This window comes from Pseudopipra pipra, chromosome W (assembly GCF_036250125.1).
Source record: "Pseudopipra pipra isolate bDixPip1 chromosome W, bDixPip1.hap1, whole genome shotgun sequence".
Classification (NCBI taxonomy): Eukaryota; Metazoa; Chordata; class Aves; order Passeriformes; family Pipridae; genus Pseudopipra; species Pseudopipra pipra.
This window is the reverse complement of record NC_087580.1, coordinates 43,976,790-44,000,490: the sequence shown is the minus strand read 5'-3', so window position 1 is coordinate 44,000,490 and position 23,701 is coordinate 43,976,790. Positions and strand designations below refer to the sequence as shown.

Below are 23,701 nucleotides of genomic sequence, written 5' to 3'. Positions count from 1 at the left end.
ACTTCTATTCTTTAACACTTTTTCTCCCCTAAGGTTACATTGCTTGTTTCCCAGCTATGCCTAACACCAGGTGTGGCCCATCCAAAGCAGTTTAAAGACTGTATCAAGCCAACCTTCTCAATTAAAAGGCATTAAATGGCTCTTTTGTATTAGGAAAGACATAGTTCACAATGTATAGCCCATCAGACAAAGGCAAACAAAAATTCACATAAAGTTACAGCAGGAAATTACCCAAGTTTTTCTTCTAATTTTTGTACAAAAACTATGTATCTTCCAGTTTCACATTACAGGAACCAAATAAGTGCATTAGTAAGACATGCATTTTGTAAACATATACTTCCACACTCAAAATCCAGCAGAAGTGGAGATTCAGTAAACACTGATTTTGTGCAGTTTAATAGGAATAAGATATTTTTGCTGCTCCTACTTCAGTAATTTGGTTACACTAGAAAATTTGTCTTACATTTTTTGTTTATGGAGCTTGAAGTGAAAGCTAATTTGCACTGACATGTCTTATGTACCATCACTTTAGAAACTGCTCCCTGATACTATACAGCAGGGCAGGCATAAATAACATCAGGGTCTTTAGCAACAATTTTCAAATGGAAAGATTTTTCTCTAAATCAGCTGTCTCTTCATCAGGGTGAACTTTGACACAAGCATGAAGACATCTGAAAGTACTGTTCATTTGCTCATTAAGAACGTGCCTTGTACACTGCAAGAGATTTCACAGAATCACAGAATATTCCGAGTTGGAAGGGACCCACTAGGATCATCAAAGTTCAACTCCTGGCCCTGCACAGGATGGCCCCAAGAATAAAACTAAAAGAATATGCTTAAACTATGCAATCTTTATGACAGGCTGAAAAAAAAAGAATAAAATGCAGCTGGTTCTTCCAAGAAACTAGAATTCTCATATTCAATCATTCTTTTACGAACTAAGAATACAAAATGGATACCCAGAGCACAGGTCATCACAATACATTAATTCCTAAAGTAACTCAGTATGTCGGTATGCCACAGCACAGGAGCCAGTGGAAATAGACCTTGATCCTTAAGGCTGCAAGTCCTATTCAGGACGACGTGGAATGAGGAAGTAATATCAAAGAAATCTGAAAACCACAACAAAATAAGATATGGTACAGTGCAGAACACCAGAGATCCACTACACTAATGCACAGTAGTTACATACAGTAGAACATGTTGTTTTGTTGTTCTTTTGTTTGAAATTTTTTTGGGGGGGCGAGGGTTGTTTTTGTGGTTTTTTGGTTGGGTTTTGGTTTTTTTAAGTGCCATGGGAGTGAATAAAGCCAATATTGTTTTTATAAACTACTTTTAAAATCAAATCATATTGCTTCGTTTTAGACACGCTGTTCAACGCACTTCACTCCCCAAACAGAGTCAAATTATAGAATAGAATCATAGACTAGTTTGTGTTGGAAGGGACCTTTAAAGATCACGTAGTCCAACCTTCCTGCAATGAGCAGGGACATCTTCAACTAGATCAGGTTTCTCAGAGCCCTATCCAACCTGAGCTTGAATGTTTCCAAGGATGGGGCATCTACCACCTCTCTGGGCAACCTGCGCCAGTGTTTCATCACCCTCATTGTAAAAAACTTCTTCCTTATATCTACCCTCTTTCAGTTTAAAACCATTATCACTTGTCCTATTGTTACAGGCCCTACTAAAAATTTTGTCTTTCTTATAAGCCCCCTTTAGGTACTGGAAGGCTGCTATAAGGTCTCCCTGGAGACTTCTCCATGCTGAACAGCCCCAACTCTCTCAGCCTGTCTTCATAGGAGAAGTATTCCAGCTCTCTAATCATCTTCATGACCCTCCTCTAGACCCGCTCTAACAGGTCTAGGTCCTCCCTATGCTGAGGACCCCAGAGCTGGACGCAGTACTCCAGGTGGGGTCTCACCAGAGTGGAGTAGAGGGGCAGAATCATCTCCCTTGACCTGCTGCCCACACTGCTTTTGATGCAGCCCAGGGTATGGTTGGTTTTCTAGACTACAAATGCACATTGCTGGCTCATGTCCACCAGCACCCCCAAGTCCTTCTCTACAGGGCTGCTCTCAATCCCTTTATCCCTCAGCCTATATTGATACCAGGGGTTGCCCAGACCCAGGTGCAGAACCTTGCACTTAGCCTTGTTGAACCTCATGAGGTTCACACGGGCACACTTCTTAAGCTTGTCCAGGTCCCTCTGGATGGCATTATGTAGTGGGTTTCTGTGGCTGGGTTTTGGTAGCGGGGAGGGGGGGCTACAGGGGTGGCTTCTGTTAGAAACTGCTAGAAGCTTCCCCTGTCCCATGGAGCCAGTGCCAGCCAGCTCCAGGATGGGCTTCCTGCTGCTGGCCAAGGCCAAGCCAATTAGGAGTAATAGTAACGCCTCTGTGATAACATATTTAAGAACAGAAGGTTGTTGTGCAGAAAGAATTCCATCCGGGGAAGAGCGGAGTGTGAACATGGGAACAACAATGTAGACACCAAGGTCAGTGCAGAAGGAGGGGGAGGAGGTGCTCCAGGCGCTGGAGTTGAGGCCCCTGCAGCCCGTGGTGGAGACCGTGGTGGAGACCATGGTGGAGCAGGCTGTCCCCCTGCAGCCCATGGAGGACTATCAGGGTGCAGAGACCCATGTGCAGCCCATGGAGAAGCCCATGCTGGAGCAGGTGGATGCATGAAGGAGACTGTGACCCCGTGGGAGGCCCAAGATAGCACAGGGTCCTACTGGAGACCTGCAACCTGTGGAGAGGGAAGCCCACACTGGAGCAGGTTTTTCCCAGGTAGGACTTGTGTCCCCTGTGGGGGACCCACGTCGGTACAGCTCATTCATGAAGAACTGCACCCCATGGAGGAGTGATCCAGGGGACAGCAGTTTGGGAAGAACGGTTGCCCGAGGGATGGACTCACGCCAGAGAGGTCCATCAAGGACTGTCTCCTGTGGTTGGGTCCCCACGGGAGCAGGGGAAGGACTCCTCTCTCTGAGCAGTGACAGAAACAACAACTGACCATAACCCCCATTCCCCATCCCCCTGCACTGCTGGCGGGGAGGAGGGAGAATATGGAAGGAAGGAGGGGTGGGGGAAGGTGTTTTTAAGACTGTTTTATTTCTCACTCTTTGGCTCTTATCCTGTTAGTAATAAATTTAAGTACTATCCCCACTTTGAGTCTGTTTTGCCCTCATGAGCTGGTCCTTAAATGTCACCACCAACCTGAAAGCTTACACTGGCCTTAAGCAAAGGATTCTCTATTTCCTACCTAATGGTTCCTGTATGGAGAAACTACTGATCACACTTACCCCATAATACAGATAAGACTCATGGAAAAATGAACGGCAGCTATTTGTAATTAATTTGTAATTAATTTCTAGTGACTTCAACCTGGAAATTGCTGTTGGCAACAGCCTATACTCAAAAAAAGTTTCCCAAAATACATTCCCAGCATTCTCAAGTAAGTTTACATGTTTGACTAGACTTAATGATGTCCCCAATGTCACCCACAATATGAACAAATGCCTCATTAAATGGAAAAAAAAAGAAAAAAAAACCAAAACAGAGAATGTGTTTACATATTCTGTTTTTCTAACACAGCTCACTTTTTCATCTCTCTTTCTCCAGGCACCAGATATCTTTTCATACCAGATCTCAAAAGGCTGACACATCCTCTTCCCTCCCCCCTCCCCCCTCCCCCCGAACTAAACCAAAAGTAAGGTTCTGATTTGGATCCATTGACTGTGACCCATGTCTTTCAAATATGAAGCTCCTCACAGCGCAATGGTAAAATATCACAAACCTATATACAAAATTTTGCCCCCAGAAGATAATTGGAAGACAAATCATGCTGTGACTGCAATTTGATATTAATTTCACAAGGGAATTAATATTAGAACTGTCATACTGCAGTGAAGAATTGCCTATTTTGGTTAAAAAACCACTAATCCTTTTGACCTGGAAAAAAACAGCTTTGCTGAAAAAGACCTTTGGTTCAAATAGCGCTCTTTGAAAATGCATGATTGTCATTCATCTTTAGTGGATCTCACACCAGAAAGAAATAGGTTACATTACTGTTTTACACAATGAATACATGCCTTGTACATACAGAGGGAACATCAGTACTTTTGTATTTCTCATTAGGTGTCCATACCTCTGAATTCATGAGGGAGAAAGGAACAGCATGCCTTTACAGTGGTCAGGATTTAAACACGCAAATTGAAAAACATTAAGAAGAATTTAGTCACTGTAAAAGCTGGTGTAATACCACATCTTGTGTATGCATGTATTCAAAGAAAGTGCAAGGAATGTATACAGACTCTCCCAAGAGATTAAGCATTGCTCAGTTTTCATATTTTACTCTTGTCACAGTAAGTGGAAGGGGGGTGGTGGAAACAGTTTTAGTGGGGATTAGGACGCTGAGCATGACTGAAGATCCAGCGTACAACTCAGACTGATTGCAGCTTTCTCAAGAAATATGCTTTACCTAAATATATTATGCTATCTTGTCAGGACTGCTGTAACAGCCCTGGTTTGGGTCAGCATTTCCTCATTTACAATACCTGTGTAATCAGTGGCTGACACTTGGCCTTTGCCTTAGAATTTTGTTTAATATACTCAAGATCAATCCATTCATTTGCAAAATTAAAATATGCAAGAAACTGATGCATGTTTGACATGTCTTTGCTCTTTCCATTAATCATAGAACCATAGAGTCATAGAATGGTTTGGGTAGGAATGCACATTAATGCATGTCTCTCTTAAAAAAACTAAAAAACCAAAAACTACAAGGTTAGTAAAATTTGATTATTTCAAAGAAAGTGGGACCAGGTAAACAAGATCATTCTCTTTGTGCAACAGGCAAATTGGCTGCAACACATGCTGCACACTTGCCACTGTGCCCCATTTGAGCCTAATCAAATCTATTCCAAAAGCATAATTTTCCAGCACTGGAAGTGCCAGAAGAGTAACAATAATAGGAGACAGAAACCATGACTCCTTTAAAATAGAAGTGTCAGCAAAGGATTTTAAAGTGGTTTACATCTGGTTTCTAAACACATACGCACTTTCACTGGGACAGCCACTTGGAAACCTCAAAGAAGGCAGTGTATGATATTTATTGCTTCTATAAAAAGAAGGACAAATGCCTTCAGAATGACTGGCAAATCCACCTCACTCCTACAGGCATGGAGAGATCTCCAATAGAAAAAAGCATAATCAGAAGTCCCACTGGAGAATGTTCCAATTAAACAGTTGATTTTAAGTAGTGAAGATACACAAAGCACTTAAGTTTTGGTCTCTTCTCAACAAGAATCACAGAATCATTTAGGTTGGAAAAGACATCCAAGATCATTGAGTCCAACCTTTGACTGACTAAGTGCCACGTCCAGTCATTTCTTAAACACCTCCAGGGATGGCGACTCCACCAGCACACTGGGCAGCCTGTTCCAATGCTTAACCACACTTTCCGTGAAGAAATTCCTCCTGATGTCCAACCTGAACCTCCTCTGGCAACAGTCATTCCTTGTTGTCCTATTGCTGGCTGCCTGGAAGAAGAGACTGACCCCCACCTGGCTACAACCTCCTTTCAGGTAGTTGTAGAGAGTGAGAAGGTCACCCCTGAGCCTCCTTTTCTCCAGGCTAAACACACCCAACTCCCTCAGCTGCTCCTCATAGGACTTACTCTCTAGACCCTACACCAGCTTTGTTGCCCTCCTCTGGACACACTCCAGCACCTAAATGTCTGTTTTGTAGTTATGGGCCCAGAACTGGACACAGTACACAAGGTGTGGCCTCACCAGTGCTGAGTACAGAGGGACAATCACTTCCCTATCCTGCTGGCCACACTATTTTTGATACAAGCCAGGATGCCATTGACCTTCTTGGCCACCTGGGTACACTGCTGGCTCATGTTCAACTGCTGTCAACCAACACCCTCAGGTCCTTTTCCACTTTTTCCAGTCACTCTTCCCCCAGCCTGTAGTGCTGCACAGGTTTGTGACTGAGGGGCAGGACCATGCACTTGACCTATTTGAACCTCATACTATTGTTCTCGGCCCATTGACCCAGCAATATTGAGCCCTGGGGATTACCACTGCTGATTGGCCACCAGCTGAATGTGGCACCATTCACCACCACTCTCTGGGCCCAGCCATCAAGCCAGTTTTTAACCCAGCAAAGAGTCCGCCTGTCCAAGCCCCAGGCTGCCAGCTTTTCCAGGAGAATGCCGTGGGAGACGGTGTCAAAGGCTTTACTGAAATCCAGGTAGACTACATCCACTGCCTTTCCCTCATTCACTAGGTGGGTCACCTGGTCATAAAAGGAGATCAGGTTGGTCAAACAGGACCTGCCTTTCTTAAACCCATGCTGGCCTGGCCTGATGCCCCAGTTGTCCTGTATGTGCTGTGTGATCACACTCAAGATAATCTGCTCCATAATCTTCCTGGGTACCGAGGTCAGGTTGACAGGTCTGTAGTTCCCTGGATCCTCCTTCCACCCTTTCTTATGGATGGGTGTCATATTGGCCAACCTTCCATCGTCTGGGACCTCCCTGGTTGTCCAGGACCAACGATAAATGATGAAGAGTGACTTGGCAAGCTCTTCTGCCAGCTCCCTCATTACCCTAGGATGAATCCCATCTGGTCCCATAGACTTCCTAACATCTAAGTAGCTCCTCCCAAATTGCAGAGGGACTTATTCTGCTCCCTGTCCCTGTTTACCAGCTCAGGGGGCTGGTTGTCCTGAGGATAACTAGTCTTTCTGTTGAAGAGTGAGGCAAAGAAAGCATTAAGTACCTCAGCCTTTTCCTCAGCCTTGGTGACAATGTTCCCCCCTATGACCAATAAAAGATTTTCCTTGGCCCTCCTTTTGTTGTTGATGTATTTATAAAACCACTTTTATTATCTTTTACAGCAGTGGCCAGATTGAGTTCTAGCTGAGCTTTCTCTTTTCTAATTTTCTCTCTAGATGACCTAATGACATCCTTGTACTCTTCTTGAATTGCCTGTCCCTTCTTCCAACAGTCATAAACCCTCTTTTTTTCCCCGAGTTCCAGTGAAATCTTCTTGTTCAGCCAGGCCAATCTTCTTCCCCGACGGCTTGTCTTTTGGCACATAGGGACGGTCTGCTTCTGTTCCTTTAAGATTTTCTTCTTGAAGAATGTTCAGCCTTCCTGGGCCCCTTTGTTATTAAGGACTGTTTCCCAAGGGACTTGATGCCTTAAGCCCCTAATGTTTTTTTATTTTTCTAATATTTGTAAGACTTGTAAGTTTTATAAGTAGTGGAAGTAGACTCTAAAAGCAGCCTCCCTTACATCCCTTTCTCTGTAGCACCCTTGTTTACACATTCCTTAACCCTCTTACCCCATTCTATGCTCCCTATATCAATTCTACTCCCGAATCCAGTAGAAATGTTTAGTCTTTTGTCAAGGCAAGGCCTAGATTGTTGGCAGAACAGCATATCAGGGCCTAAACCACAGAACACGGTCAAAAACTGGGTAACTATGTACCCTTTGTGCTCTGAGGGAGATGAAGATGGGATGAACAGGGGGTCCCGAAGTGCACCCCAGACCCATTTTCAGGGGGTGGACCCGGGGCAGACCAGAGTAAAGGCCACAGGGTGGACACATCTGGGATTGGATGGAGGGTATTATAAAATGTAACCTCTCGGGCACAGGGGCGCGTGTCTTGTAACATCTTAGCCTTGGCATAATAAACCCTTTCTTGTCTCACCCCTAATTAACTACTCCGGGAGATTTTTCAGCACATAAATCCCATGGCAACAGACTCTCTGAACCAGTGTCCTGAATAGGCTGAAGTCTGCCCTCTGGAAGTGCAAGGTTGAGGTTTTGTTGATCCCCTTCCCCTTACTTCACCAAGAATCAAAATAATTTCATGGTCACTGTGCCCAAGATGGCCTCTGACCGCCACATCTCCCACCAGCCCTTCTCTGTAAACAGCAGGTCTAGTGGGGCACTGCCCCTGGTAGGCTCATTTACTAGCTATGTGTAGTGGTTTGGACTTTGTTTTCCCCCAGAGGCTAAGAAAAGTGGTCGACCCCAAGGGGTGGAAACCCCTGGAAGTTTTGAAGTTCTGCCCAATGGGCGCTCCTGCAAAAATGTCAACATCCCACAAGCTCAACGGAAGAGATGAGTTGTAGTTTTGGTTGTGGGGGAGAGGTGGCCATGTTGTAGAGCCACAAGGAAGGGGCTCTGAGCCCCTCGGGGCCTCTGGGCCCTCCCAGCCCCTGGCTGGGGGGGATTGCAAAGACTTGGAACAGTGTTAGACTGGGCTAAGTGTTTGTGGTTAAGCTGGGAGATGTTTCTCCAAACTGGGCAGCAGAGGCAGAGCAGAAAGCAGAGACGCAGCGTCCAGAGACTGGCAGAGAGCCAGGACAGATAAGAACCTGAACCGGAGGAGCAGCAGAAACAACATGCAGCACCGCAGAGAAGACTCCTGGAAAGGGAGAGAGAGAGAGAGAGCCAGCAGCTGAGAGACAGAGTTCTGGCGGTAAGACTGATATCAGACCCCCCAAACTCCTTTGAGATCCCTCTGAGAAAAGAGGGAGATGGACTCCTATTAAGGAGAAGAGTTTTAGACATGCAACACCGGAGAGAGAGAGAGGAGCTAAGAAGCTCAAAAGATGTCCCGGAGCTGGACCGGGACGGCCAGATGGAATGCGGGGGGAGTTGACCTTGGCTCCCCCCTCGCACTGCTGCCACGGTGGCAGCCTGAAGGCAGGACACAGAGGCCCTGCAAGAAGCTTGAATCTCCTGGAGATACCAGACCGTCACGAAGACCCCCTGCGTCTCGTGATATGACGTGGTGAAATGACCTTGTCTGGGGTTATGAAGCCCACGGAAGACCCCTTTGCCTGCGTCAAGGGGGCTGAGGGAGCTTGGATACCTCCCTCGTGAGTGCTGGCAAAAAGCCAGCCACAGCTGCTGCATGCATGAGATGAAAAGAACCTGCTGCCTTAGAAGATGCTGCTGCTTAAGGACTGGAAGGGATCTGTCCTTCTTTCCCTCCTGGACTTTTATTTGGAGGAGAGAAGAGATCTGATCATTGTAAATACTATATGTCATGGTAGAGATAGTTGTGATCGTGTGTATAATGTGATATGGTATTTATTTGTACAGTCATTGTAATATATTCCCTTTCCCCCACTTTGAGTCTGGTGTGTTTTGTCTGGAAAAACCCATCTCACATTAGGTTGAGATGTGGGAGGGGGAATGGAGCTAGGGAATTGGATTTTGGGGCTATCTCAAACCATGACACTATGTCAGAAAGAGTTCTTCCACACACTCCAGGAACCTCCTATACTGTCTCCTCTCTGCTGTGTTGAGTTTGCAGCAGACATCTGGCAAGTTCAAGTGTCCCACAAGAACAAGGGCCAGTGACTGTGAAACATCAGCCAGTCCCTTATAGAATACTTCCTCTTCATCCTGGTCAGGTAGTCTATAACAGGCTCCTGCCAGGAGATCTGCCTTATTAGCCTTCCCCCTGATTCTCATTCATAGACACGTGATCTTATCATCACTATCCTTGAGCTCTAGACAGTCAAAACACTCATTAATGTACAGAACCATCCCACTGCCTCTCCTTCCTCTCCTGTCCCTTCTGAAGACCTTGTAGCCGTCCATTCCAGTGTTAAGGAAACTTCCCTGTCTGACCATCTAGGAGCCACTTCGACAGTCACACTCACATGACCTGAGCTAGGACAGAGGCCCCTTTGCAGCTACAGCCCCCACACTCGCACAGTCAAACAAGGTTTCCTTACTGGTTCAACGCCAGGTTTCCCATAGCAGAGTCTCAGATGTTCAGATCAATGAAATAGTTTAATTTTGTTGCAAAAACTAAATAACAGAATAACAACTCAAGCTGAGTGCCTCCGAAAAGGGACCCTGAACAAAGCAACCCCTGAGCTTTTATATCCTTACAGTCTAAGCATGGGAAAGTCTGGGGGTCCTCGGCTACTGCTGTGTCTCTCAGTGTCTGGTCCCCTGGTCGGCACCACAGGTCCCTGGTGCCCTTTGTTGTGCAATGGGTTGGTGCCAGTTCATGGCCTCTTGCCTGGGGCTCCCACCACCCAGAACTCAATCTGCAGCCCACACTGCAGCTGCACCCCGAGCTACCTGCACTATACGTATTCCTTAGCAGCACTCCAGTCATGCAAGTCATCCCACCATGTTTCCATGATGGCAACTACATCATAGTTTTCCTGCTGCACCATGGCTTCCAGCTCCTCTTGTTTGTTACCCATACTGGGTGCATTAGTGTACATGCGCTTCAGTTGGACTAAAGATTTCACCCCCAACACTGGCATACCACCTCCAGGCTCATCTCTAGCAAGCCTGGTCTCATCCCCTTCCCCCTTTAAACCTAGTTTAAAGCCCTCTCAATCAGCCCTGCCAACTCATGGGCTAGAATCCTTTTGCCCCTTTTAGACAGGCAAACCCCATCTGTCTCTAGCAGGCCTGGTGCAGTATAAACTGCCCCATGATAAAAAAACCCCCAAAATTCCACAGATTACACCAGTCTTTAAGTGTCAGAGACTCAAATGATTAATGGCTTAAACATTGTCAAGATCACCAAAAGACTTTTGTCAAACTGCAAAGAAACAGCTGCACAACCAGCAAAGTCCACCACTCCCTGAATATGCCTACTGCAAAAGGACCTTCAGATCAGATAAGGGTGTGCTGTTGTCCAGCTATCCCAGGTACAGAAGGGTGTGCATACCTGAAGCTACAGACTGGATTTCCAGATAAGGGAAGAGACTGATAAGAGGCAAATCCTTCAGATGGGATAATCCTTCTTACCATGTCAGTGTCCTCCCTTACATTATGACTGCTGTGAAAACCCCTCGGTGGAGCATCGAAGACATTCACATCTAGCCTAGGCTATTCATCTTAGATGATGGACCATAATGGACCACGATTGATGCTGACATAATAGGCAGTTGTAAAGTCTTAGAAGGTGTCAGAGACTCATGACATGTCCTATGACATCATCCATTGTAAAACTCCCCACCCCAGGGGAGATACTAGGCGTTCCCACCTGAGTGTATATAACTCATGAAATCTTTGAGTTTGGGGTGTTTCCCCCCACCCCTGACAGACCAAGACCATTACTTTGACAGGACTGTGACCACCACTTCAACCAACAGACATCGAAGATGCAACTACCAAGTTTCATTGCTGGATGCAGCGGGTGGTGACTATAGATATATCTTTCTACTTTTATCCTTTCTCTTTCTCAAGTGTTATTTTTATGCCTTAATATTGCTATATTACTATAGATGATAACAACCAAAATGGCTACACACCTGTTTTCCTTTGAAACAAGATTGTTCTAAAATAAACCCTACATATATATATTTACAAACACCGATCATTCAGTGTTGTTTCACTCTAATCCACCCCAAAGGGATTTATTAACAAGGACCTGGGTTACCCTTGCCTTCTGGGGTGGGTCGTAACATTAAGCCATGTGTTGATCAGGTGGGTTCTCCCATTCCTTTCAGCATTCTTCCCTGCTACCAAAGGAATTGAGGAAAACACCACCTGTGCTCCTGGAAGAGTCCCTGGAGTCACTCCCAGAGTCCCAAGGAAAAGTACCCTTGGCATTCAGTTGGATACAAGTTGCAATTTTATTCATAAAAAGAATTCCTTAATGCACTCTGGTTTCTCTATGCAGCCTTTAGAAAAAAAAGTTTGCTATAGGTGCTGTGTTTTTTGGAGAACAGACTTTCATTTTGATCTAATTCATTCTACTGAATTAAACTTTGATGTATTGGTCTTAACATGCTTCATGCTGATTGTATTGTATATGAGAGTATAATCACTCCCTGTGCATTTTGCATTAGCTGGCTGATTAATGCAATAGATTACCTGCAGCACTGATGACAAGAGGGAATCATTGCCCTTCTGCACACTAAAATTCGAATGTGCATTAGGAGTGGTGGTGTAATCCAGGGACAAAAACAGTGTGTAATTCCTTAAATTTCTCTTTCTCTCTTGCTGCATACCTCTGCTCCAAGGGTAAAAGACTCACTTGTATTCAGCTGAAAGGAAACAGGCATTTACATTTTGAGATTGTATTCTAAGCTATCATCAACTACATGCTCCAATCTGTGTGTCAGGTAATGAAAAACTACTGCTCCTGTCTTCCCACATTTTCAGCGTTTAGCACAATGAAAAAAGGAACTAACACAGCACTTCTGACATTTTGCATGAGTCCATTGTTCTGGGTTATGCCTTTTTCAGTTTGTTTTAAAAACTGCTGCATCTTTGTGGACACTCTGCCATTTGACTAAAGGGTTTCATAGAAGAAGAGGAATTTGCTTGAAAGGTGTAGTTTACAGTATCATAGCCTGAGACTACAATCCCCTAAGAGAGCATTTAGGTATCTGTCACATGTCCATTAGATGCCCCTCTATGCACTTATAGTACCCTATAACCTAATCACCATAGCAAGGCATGGGCTATTAGTCTATAAAGCTAGGGGAAAGTATAAAGCACCTGCAAATGAATCTCACTAATTAACTTCCCTAATATCCCCCAAATCATTCATTTGCTCACAAACAGTCAACTGAAGGTGAAAACACTGCTAATACTAGCACAAAGAGTACAAAGCCACTCGTCTATGAATAATGATATGATTCTTCACAATGTTAAGTAGTTGCCAGCATTTACAGCTAGGCAGTGAACACAAAGTATGTTCCTGCTCAAAATAGAGACTAAATACTTTATCTATTTCAGAGACTTTGACAATTTTTAGAATAAAAGTTAATGTGACTACTAACTATAAATACACTACCCTATATCTAAATCTATCATAAAGATGAATGAATTAATTAATCTTCTTAGGAAGATGCAAAATTGGACAAGTTTTTGAAGTTTGTCAAAAAAACCAAGATATTCAGAAAATAAAGGGATGAAAATACATCTCATTTTTTAAGAGTGGAGTAGGTGCAAACACTCCCTTGTATGGTGAAAAAGGTCAGGAAAAATGTATGGTTGCAGCAACTGTGTTCAGAGAAAGTAAATAACCCACTATAAATGGCCAGAAGAACACATTTTGATTGCCTAGTCTGAATTCCTTCATACTCTAAGATTTCCTGAGTTAATTTTACCTTCAAGTCCAAAAGTGATGGCTGAGTTTTTACAAAAAACAGCATACTTAAAAAATTTAAGACTTCCAATTTGATAATCTAGCACAGCTGGTTAGCTGATCTACTACCTGGCTACCATGATTCAAAATTCTAAGCTTATTTCTAGTTTGCTAGTTAAATTTGTCCAGCTCCAATTATAATATTCAGTTACCTTTTGTTTGAATGGTAGAAGAGTCTTCACTATCAAGTTTTAGTCTATATAGGTATCTTAAATCATGGAGATCCTCCTCCTTTGTCATGCATGACAGGCTCGAGCAGACCGAGATTCTTGCATCTCTCACTTTAGATTACTTTTCCAATTTTTCACTTATTTTTCCAGTATCCATTCAAGAGAGAAAACTGGAAAATTCCAGATTGCTGGAATGCAGAAATTAATGAAGATTCAGTAATTCCTCTCCATAGATCTATTACTTCTCTTGAGCTCTGATATTTACTAGAGGTGGTATCAGCAGCTTAATGTTATTGAAGTATTAAAAAAGGGAAAAAATAATGCCAAGTACCAGTTTGGGCTCACAGTAAAACTCTGACCTTAATGTTGGAAGTCACGACTCTACAGTTAGGGCCACAATAAGTTTTATACCAGCTCCAATACAGAACAATTTTTAGAACATTTTAGAACGTTTATAAGTAAATTGGTTCAACAGGGAATAAAAACTCTAAAAATTGTTTTTATGTGGGTACTTGAAGAAATTCAGCTCCTACTGCAGAAGTACTTTCTAGCCAACTGAATTAAATGGAAACTCAAACTTTCTGTATGGCATTAAAATTAACCCCCTAAACCCTAACCCCTCAAGCTATGCTTATAGACTAAAGTTAATTACTTTCACCATTATTCCTCAAACCAAATAAATGTAGTTTAAATACAGGAAAGAATATAATCTTTGAAAACAGCTCCCACTTACTGTCATACTCCAGCCTCATATACCCTCAATTTCAAATACCATTTTGACATATACCAATAATCTTCTACCGTTTTGTAATGAAGGAAGAAGGAAATGATCCTCAAAAAAAATGGACAGAACCCATCTTTACACAATGGCAGCCTGGCCTCATTTACCAGGGAAATGTATTTAGCAGTAATTGAGACACTCCAGGGCCACGACAGCAATTTCTTCAAATTGTCATCCATAACTCAGGCATTACTGTCTTGTGATGCGAACTTAGAAGTACTATTAATTTAGTACCTCCAATACCATAAATCATTCAAATACAGTCATATATTAACAGCTTATTCTGTGCAAGAGATGTTACCTTAAGTACATGAACTGAAGGCAAACATGTTTTGTAATTGTATGGCAACCACACCACGGCAGCTAAGACTAAGAAAACCAATAATGAGAAAAAGATTATCAATTAAGCAAAGACAGTCTACTGGATATGACACAATTATAGACACAAGTATGTGCAAGATATGACTCCACCCATAAGTCCCACAATGAAAGATCAATGGAAATAGTGCAAAGCATGATGCATCCCACCTCCTTTGAAACATAGGCATTCCTACAGCTTTCACTTCAAGGCCAGAAATGTAATATGTGCAATTGATTAATCTAAACTCTGAAATTTGCAGGTGCAGGGCATTTGGACTCTCCTTAGCTTTAAAACAGAGCATGATTCAATTAGAACTTCAGATACCTAAAGAAATCAAGTAAATATGGATATAAGCTTGGCACTCAAATTTCAAAATTAAAACCTCACTGTACCATTTTTGAAAGACCATAAAATATGGGAGAAAGTGACTGTTTCTACTGCATAGTGGATCCTAAAATGGAACTAAGTATGTAGCTCCAGAAAAATGGTATTAGAACACAAAACTTGTAACGAATGCTTAACTTAAGTGGTTCTTTTTCATGGCAGCCATGAAGTAGTCACCAAATCTGGCATCAGAAAGGAATTTCTCTAGAGGCATACTGGCAACAATCCTAGCTGCTTTTGTCCTTTTTTACCCTTCCCTTAAGTACTAAGCAGAGATAATCTATTTAGAACAGTTGACATGTCCCATTCATGCAAGTTTGTCTCTATTTGCAAAGGAAAGGAATGCCTGAGAGAAAAATATAGATGGAGAATAGTTTCATTTAGTTAAGGTTAAAAGAATCTAACTTGGTCAAATAGTAATTAGATCTCTCTTAATTGATCTAATGATTCCTTGCCTAAACTCAACATTCAGAATTAAGTTTTAGATGAGGAGCAAAGTGTTACTAATAAAAATTTAGGCATGATCCTTCAGGAAATATATTGTGCTATTTCTCTGTATGAATGACCTTGTAAAATGATATTTTAGTTATAAAATTTAACACAAAAATATATCACTAACTTGGAAAATGTAAAAATATTAGCAAATGTGAACTCAAAGTAGAACATCAGGCTGTTCCAACAGTTAAAAAGCAGCCCCCCGTAGGGCAAAGTACTAGTGAAAAACTACTAAGACTATTAGAACTACTAAAGCAAAGATATATTATTCTGCTCAGGAAATATCTTTGAGAACAAACCATTTAGTATGCATAACAGAAAGGATTGTAAAGACATCATCCAGAAAAGCTTTATCCCACAAATGAGGCTCATAGCAATATCATGAAAGGTTCCTACACTTAAAAATTATAGATACAATCATGTAATTGAGATAGACAGAAGGTTATACATTAAAAGGTGGAGAGTACCCAGCTGGAAGTAAAGAATATCTTTTAAGTTCTCCTCAACTTCATGAAATACAAGAACCAACAGAGATTAGGATCAGCAATCAAGAAAAAGTTTACCAGTTTTATCCACTACCCTGCCTTGCAAGAGCTCTCTGGATATACCCTCTTCCCCATGTATTGGGTCCGGCTGAGATGGAGTTCATTTCCCCATAGCAGCTCTCACAGTGATGTGCTTTGCATTTGTAGCCTGAAAGGTGTTGATAACGCACCACTGTTTTGGCCACTGCTGAGCAACACTGGCACAGCATCAGTGCTGTCCCTCTGACATCCCTTCACCCCCAAAGGCCAGTAGGCTGGGGGTGGGCAAGATCTTGGGAGAGGACATAGCCGGGCCAGCTGACCCAAATTGACCAAAGGGATATTACATATCATATGACATCAGCTCAGATATAAAAACTAAGAAAAGGAGGAGGAAGGGCAAGGCATTCGGTATTCTGACATTTGTCTTCCGGAGCAACTGCTACGTGTACTGAGACCCTGCTTCCTGGGAAGTGGCTGGACATCACCTGCTGATGGGAAGTCAAGAATAAATCTTTTGTTTCCCTTTGCTTTCGCACATAACTTCTGCTTTAGTAAACTCTTTATCTTTACCCACGAGTTCTTTTCCATCTTATTTTTCCCCCCCTTGTCTTGCTGAGGAGGGGACTGACAGAGCAGCTTGGTGGGCACCCAGCAGCCAGTCAAGGTCAACCCGCCATACCATGACACAGCCATCATATTTTTGTTCTATAAGAAACTAATCCTTGACCCAAAAAACAGCCTTCTTCCCCCTTAAACTGTTCTTAAATATAAAAATGGAGGTCTACTAGAAATGTTTTGAAATATGCAAATTATGTGAAGTTTCTTCACCTCAAAGGCAAGCAAGAAGATATTGAAAATGATAGTTCACAAAAAATTATCTGATCCTATAATCTATGAGTTGACAAGATGTTGGGCTCTCTCACTCCACCAAGTAGATATTTGTCTTAGATTCTTCTACTTGACTCCTTTCGTCAGGTTAAGCATCTCAGATTTAGTTCAAGAGTTTCAACTTTATTAAGCTGTCACAAGAGCAGCCCCACTTTGATAACAATAGCTGCTCCAATTATGGCTTGGTTTAGGGTTGACAAGTATAATGATTCATTTGTGGTACATGAAAAGCAATAAAAGGTTGGTTTGCATTACAGCTTTAAAAACGTGGGTACTTTTTTTCATTTAATTTGTCACTTAGCTTTTGCTAAGATGACATTTAAATTGCAGTAAAAGGCAAATGGGGCTTTTCCTTTAAATGTAATCCCTGTATTTAAATGATCTGTAATGGCACAGTGTTCAAATGGGAACACTTGTTTCACAGTGGGCCCTGATGGCAACTTGACATTTGTATTCAGGTCCTGTTTTATCCATGTGGCTAAAGGGCTTCCAATTTCATTTCACAGTCAGAGGCTTGCAGAAAACACCAATTAACTTGCAGATCCCATTTGCCAACAAAACTCAGCTTCTTCTCAAAGTCTGGCATCTGGCAGTGTTCACCATTTAATTGCAAAGCAGAGGCTTGCAGCCATCATGATCCCTAGGCTGGGCACAAAGTCAAATTTTATCCTTTTCTTAAGAAAAGTTTTTCATTTTCATAGAGAGCAAGAAACTTTGACAATTTTTGATGGATTACTATTAATGAATTACTGCTGTAGTAAGGTTGCATGGACCATTTTTTCCCCTCTAGAGTACAAAGAAGGTTTACTGACTGACCCAATCTGACTTCAATAGAAGTCAACACAATCTACCATAAACTTCAGCAGAAACTCTGATCAGAGCCCAATGTGTCCTTCCAGTATCCTTGACCAATGCCCAATGGCAGGCAGGAAGCATCAGTTAAGTTCTAATGAAAGGCTCAAGTGACCCAGTCAAGGAGCAAAGCCGAAGTTATTTAAGTATGCTTAAAAACCTATGTCAAAATAGAACTGACAGAGTGGCCACATGCCTAGTTGTTGGCAGACAGTATATCAGAGCAAGCAAGGCAGCCTTCATTAAGCAGAATCTATATTTACATACTTTATATGTCCTAAAAATCTCTATAACTACAATGCTACTTATCAGTGAAATAAATGAATCATAGATAAAGCATTTAAAAAAAAAAAAATACATATGCCACTCCCAATTACTCCGAACAGATAATACAAAAAACTGAATATGCCTGTCCCACTCCCTTTATTGATATTTCTCCAACATCTTAGAAGATGACAAGATAGGAAACCAACATTATTTTAGAATATAGTGATACCATCGCCCCCTTAAACCCAATGTCTTTCTCTGCTACTTCTGGCAGAGATCAAAGGTTGTCAGGGATATCCTGCTCTTCCTTCTGTAGTTTGCTATTGTAACTAACTCTGGTCTCCCTTAAAACCTCCTTCAACTTTTGCACATTCATATGCATGTTTCACCTTAATAAAGAAATGTGTTTAACTAGAGTGAAACTCAAAGTGAAATCCTAGCAAAAACATGGCAGCAACTTCTAATTTTCACACAAGGTAGGATTCAAGTTGAAGAGATTCATCCAATTAACAGAAATTTTCGGGGAACTTGTTAAGCACCAGTGGAAGGAATCCTACTTGTGTGGGGAAGGAATGGACAGCTTAGCAACATAAACACAAGCTGGAGGTGGAAGAACCAAGTTAAGTTCTACACTTAGCCTACTGTACACTCAAAGTGATTGAAATGTATTTGCAATTGAAACCGTGTTACATATTTTGATACTGTTAGAGGGGACAGAGCAGTTCAGGACTGAAACAACAAGGTCTGCCTCAGATTGCAAGTGCAGCAGCTGAGGTAGTAGTGAGGCTGGAGGCTGCACTTCAGCTTTTTGGGAGTGGCAACTAGAATTCTGATAAAACAGGTAAACTAATCAATTAGATTAATCTCAAATATTGATTATTTGATGCTGCAGGCAGAGAGATTCCACCTTCAGATAGGTGCTGTCAAGAAAATTACATTAACATGGAACTGATGAACCAAGAAGAAGAGCCACTAAAACTTTAACAAAACCTTTTATATTTATTGTCAGCATGTAGTAAGACCATTACAGGTAACAGATGGAGAGCATATTTCTACCTCTCTGTGGTAGTTTGGTCTAGGCCTTCCTTGGTGACCAGTTTGTAACCAAGGAAGGGTCCAGATTTACCCAGTATTCCCTACAATTTTTACGTAAGTCAGACTATAAGAAGAAAGGAGGAGAGACCTTGGCTCTCTTTTTCCTTCCGGCGGCTTGGAGGTGCAGGCTCCCTGCTGTTGAGTCTGCCATGTTGGGGAGCGAGGCCTGGTTAGGCCTTGCTGACCTTGGGAGGTGGAGGTTGCCGGCGATCGTTCCAGAGCGACTCTCGGTTGTCCCAAGGAGAGTAGTGAGATATTTCTTTGCTAAATATTTTAGTTGCTAGATATTGGGCTACTAATCGGGATATATATATTCTATTTTGGTTTTGTTCCTTTTCCCTTCCCCCTTCCCTTTCCCTTGTTAAAATTGCATGTATATTTCAATTGTATATACCTGTAACAAGTGTAAATATATTTATATATATATATTGCTTTAGCTCTCTCTTGTTTCGGGTTTTCTTGGTTGTTTTTTTTTCCCTCTTCTCCCTGAGGTTTGAGGAGGGGGAACATGACGGACTTCTTGTGGTAAGGTTTGGAGACTTGGCAGGGAGCCAGCTTCAAAACATATCATCCTTATCTGGTGTTTCTGCCTGGTTTGTTTTGGTTTTGCCATGATTGTTTAGGAACAAGTCTGGGAAGGGAGCCAAGTTGGTGCAAACACTGCCCATTGTTTGGGAACACTACCAGGAGAGCTGCCAAGAACCTTTTGTTTATATAAACATAGCTTTGTTTGGGAACAAAGGAAGAAAAAATATATAAACATGGCCTTTTTATTCATTTTCTTGGTTATTTTGGCCATTTTCATATATGTTTGTGGGTATCCAGTGAGAACTAACCCAGAACGCATCTACCAATATCTGCCTTTCCTTAATTGTGACATCAAAGGCCTAGTGACTGAGGTCCCTAGGATCAGAATTGGCCCCAATCCTTACCTAAATTGTTTGGCAACGGTTCTACTATTCCTAAAAGCCATGGAAGTGCTGTTTAACATTGGAAAGGTGGTGTGGTGCTGCTTTCCTTGTTGCAGGAAAGGCCGAAACTCAAAGGGATTTGCTGGAACTTTGGGAAGGGCCTTGAGAAAACCAGTCTCTGGATGGCAAGGAATCTGGGCCAACTTTGGTAAATTGGTAGGGCGTGTGACACCTCCCATTAGTTGGGATTTCACACCAAAGCAGGTGTTTGATCCTGACGAGATGGCACGTCGTTTGGCAGAAGGGTGTTTTTCTTACAAGGACCCAAATACAGTTTTTTGCTTTGTACTGGGGCCTGGCGAGTGCCTGTCGAGCTGCTGTGGACTATGCTCGGAAGGCTAAGGCTGAGGCGGAAACTCAAACCCTGCCACCTGAGACCAACGCCACCTCTACTACATGCACTGAAAGCGGAACCCAGACTACACCACCTGAGATACCTCTCGCCCCTGTAGTGAAAAGGAAGTCATGGGTATCGGCAGGGAACCAGCTTCAAACCATATCACTCTCCCACCACCTACCAGCTCAACCTGCATAAGCAATGGCAAAGAAGCATGAGATGCTGTTTTTCAGGATGGCAGGATACAATTTTGCTGTGTACATGTCCAACTTGGCGGAAAGCATTATTCTCCATCAAGCCGAGGTATCATAAAAATTACATACTAAGAGGATTAGTATGCTTGAAGGTGAAGTAATTATATCTACACTCTCTGACAGAGCTTTGCCTGCTCTGATATTAGGCTTTCCATCACAAAATTCTATTATATAAACTACAGACAACCAGTGCTTTATTAGTCTAATGCTTCATTTTGAATGAACATAATTTATGCTAAACAGGTTATATCTAGTGAAGTGGAGGCCTCATGGCCCAATGCTGTTTCAGTGAGGCAGAGAAGAGCACCCGTGTCTCTGTACCAGCCATTAGCCTCACTCCCCCTTCACTGTGAAAAACAAGCCTTATTGTAAATCTGGTCTGTTAAGAAGATAAGGATCCATGCAAAGACCCTCTCTGATGAAGGTCAAAGAGCCTTTACTGATGTCTCAGCACATGGAGGAGGACAAAAGTGTTTATTGCACCTCTTTTGTCAACTATAAATTCTGACCAAAAGTAACTGAGACTCTCATTAAGCCCCATTTACATATTATCTTTCACACCACTTGGAATGAAAATGAGGAAGAGCATGAGACGTAATACATGTATGACCAAAGTCACCAAACATCACCTATAACATTCAGTTGTTCCATCCCATTGGGATGGGCCAAAAATTTATAGTATAAAAGGGTGGCTTTGGGGAAGAAAGTGTTGGAGGGGGAAAACACCTCTGTCTGCTTGGGATTGGTCGATGGACTGTGTCTCTCCTCCTCTCCTAAAGGCATGCCTTTAGGTGAGCTTTGTGCCTCCAACTGGAATTGTGCCTCCAACAGGGGATCAAGGCTACCATTAGCAAATTCGTGAATGACACCAAGTTGGGTTGGAGTGTAGATCTGCTGGACAGTAGGAAGGCTCTGCAGAGGGATCTGGACAGGCTGAATTGATGGACTGAGACCAATGGCATGAGGTTCAACAAGACTGAGTGCTGAGTCCTACACTTCAGCCACAATAACCCCATGCAGTGCTACAGGTTGAGGGAAGAGTAGGTAGAAAGCAGCCCAGTGGGAAAGGACCTGGAGGTGCTGGTCAACAGATGGCTGAACATGAGTCAGCAGTGTGCCCAGGTGGCCAAGAAGGCCAATGGCATCCTGGCTTGTATCAAAAATAGTGTGGCCAGCAGGATAGGGAAGTGATTTTTTCCCCTGTACTTGGCACTGGTTAGGCTGCACCTCAAATCCTGTGTCCAGTTCTGGGCCCGTCACTACAAGACAGACATTTAGGTGCTGGAGTGTGTCCAGAGGAGGGCAACAAAGCTGGTGTAGGGTCTAGAGAGTAAGTCCTATGAGGAGCAGCTGAGGGAGCTGGGTGTGTTTAGCCTGGAGAAAAGGAGGCTCAGGGGTGACCTTCTCACTCTCTACAACTACCTGAAAGGAGGTTGTAGCCAGGTGGGGGTCAGTCTCTTCCAGGCAGCCAGCAATAGGACAACAAGGAATGACTGTTGCCAGAGGAGGTTCAGGTTGGACATCAGGAGGAATTTCTTCATGGAAAGTGTGGTTAAGCATTGGAACGGGCTGCCCAGTGTGCTGGTGGAATCGCCATCCCTGGAGGTGTTTAAGAAATGACTGGACGTGGCACTTAGTGCTATGGTCTAGTTGACAACGTAGAGATCAGTCAAAGGTTGGACTCAATGATCTTGGATGTCTTTTCCAACCTAATTGATTCTGTGATTCTGTGAACTGCATTGGAGCAGACCCAGGAATATTCATTTCTATCTATCTATCTATCTATCTATCTATCTATCTATCTATCTATCTATCTATCTCACTATTAGATCGCTGTTCCTATACTTTCTGTAGCGACACCTATTAACACTCTGTAGTTAGTGCATTTATCACCAGCAATCCTGAACCTGCTTTCCCATTGCTTCAATAAACTGTGCTATCTGTGAATCTGGATCGCGCAAGTCCTTATTGAATGTGACTAGACCTATAGCACTGGATTGGTAAATTGCATTACTTGTGCATCTGTGCTTGTGCAAGTTTCTCTTGAACTTAACCAGACATAGTGTTGAATTGGTTCTAATCAGAAATTAAGCCCAGTTGCACCCAGCCCCTCTGATCTCTGAGGACCAGCTGGCATGCAAGGGGATTTATTTACTGCTAAATTCCTATACCCTTAATGCAACACCACCTGATGATGAATTTCATGAACTAGTGTTGCCTTGCACAAACAAGTTTCTTTTTAACAGCTTCAAAATTTGTTATCTACAGTCTATTGATTATTATCTCATTTGTCTTTATTAGTAGGAACAGGTAACTATACTGATGTCACCTATATTTGCAAAATCACTCACAGAATAGGAAGTGGGAAAACAAAGAGGAAAGGGCTTCTTTTGAATTTTTTACCATCTCCTTCATAAAACCCTTAGAAAACCAGTTCCATCATGTATTTATATTTAAACTCTAAATGGAATCCTGCAACCTGTATCTCTAATTTAGAACAGTATTAGACTACTTTATACAAGGCAAATGCACACTGACCAGAGACACCTACAATGAGAAACACTGCCCCAGGAGTTTTGCAGATCTAGTGAATAATAGAAGCAAGTAAGACTGGTTATAGGAGGAAAGGTAGTTCAAATAAATAAAACTGAATTAGAAAAGCTAAGGGAGTGGCTGCCTAGACCTGCTTAGCAAGGGTCAGACAGCCCAGAAGTGACCAGACTTACAGTACTGGATTGGTAAATCCCACTATTTGTATATCTGTGCTCGTGAAAGTTCTTCTTATTGAACTTGTCCAGACTTGTAGTGCCAAATTGGTTATAATCAGGAATTAAGTCCAACCGCATCCAGGCCCTCTGATCTCTGAGGACCAGCTGGAGTGCAAGGGGGGTTATTTTCTGCCAAATTTTTATACCCTTAAATGCAACAGAAAATCTGTGTAGTTGGCAGGATTGCCATAGATAAACTGCTACAGAAATATGTGTGCACCTTCACAAACTGGGAAAGACTGGGATAAAGGTTTTGGAAAGTTATGATAAAAATGTGTATTGAGCAATGTCTAACAGAACAGAAACTAAAAGCTGGAAATGGGAAAGGAATTATCTGTGCTGTATTAGGTGCTTGTCTATCCTATGCACAATATAAGGCTAAAGAATCC

At 42.6% G+C, this 23,701-nt stretch overlaps 1 protein-coding gene across 1 annotated transcript in view; it reads right to left on the bottom strand.

Annotated features, from left to right (window-relative positions):
• LOC135405126 (zinc finger SWIM domain-containing protein 6-like) overlaps window positions 1–23,701 on the bottom strand; it is a 229,463-nt gene that overhangs the window by 65,238 nt on the left and 140,524 nt on the right. The gene's annotated exons all lie outside the window — the stretch shown is intronic.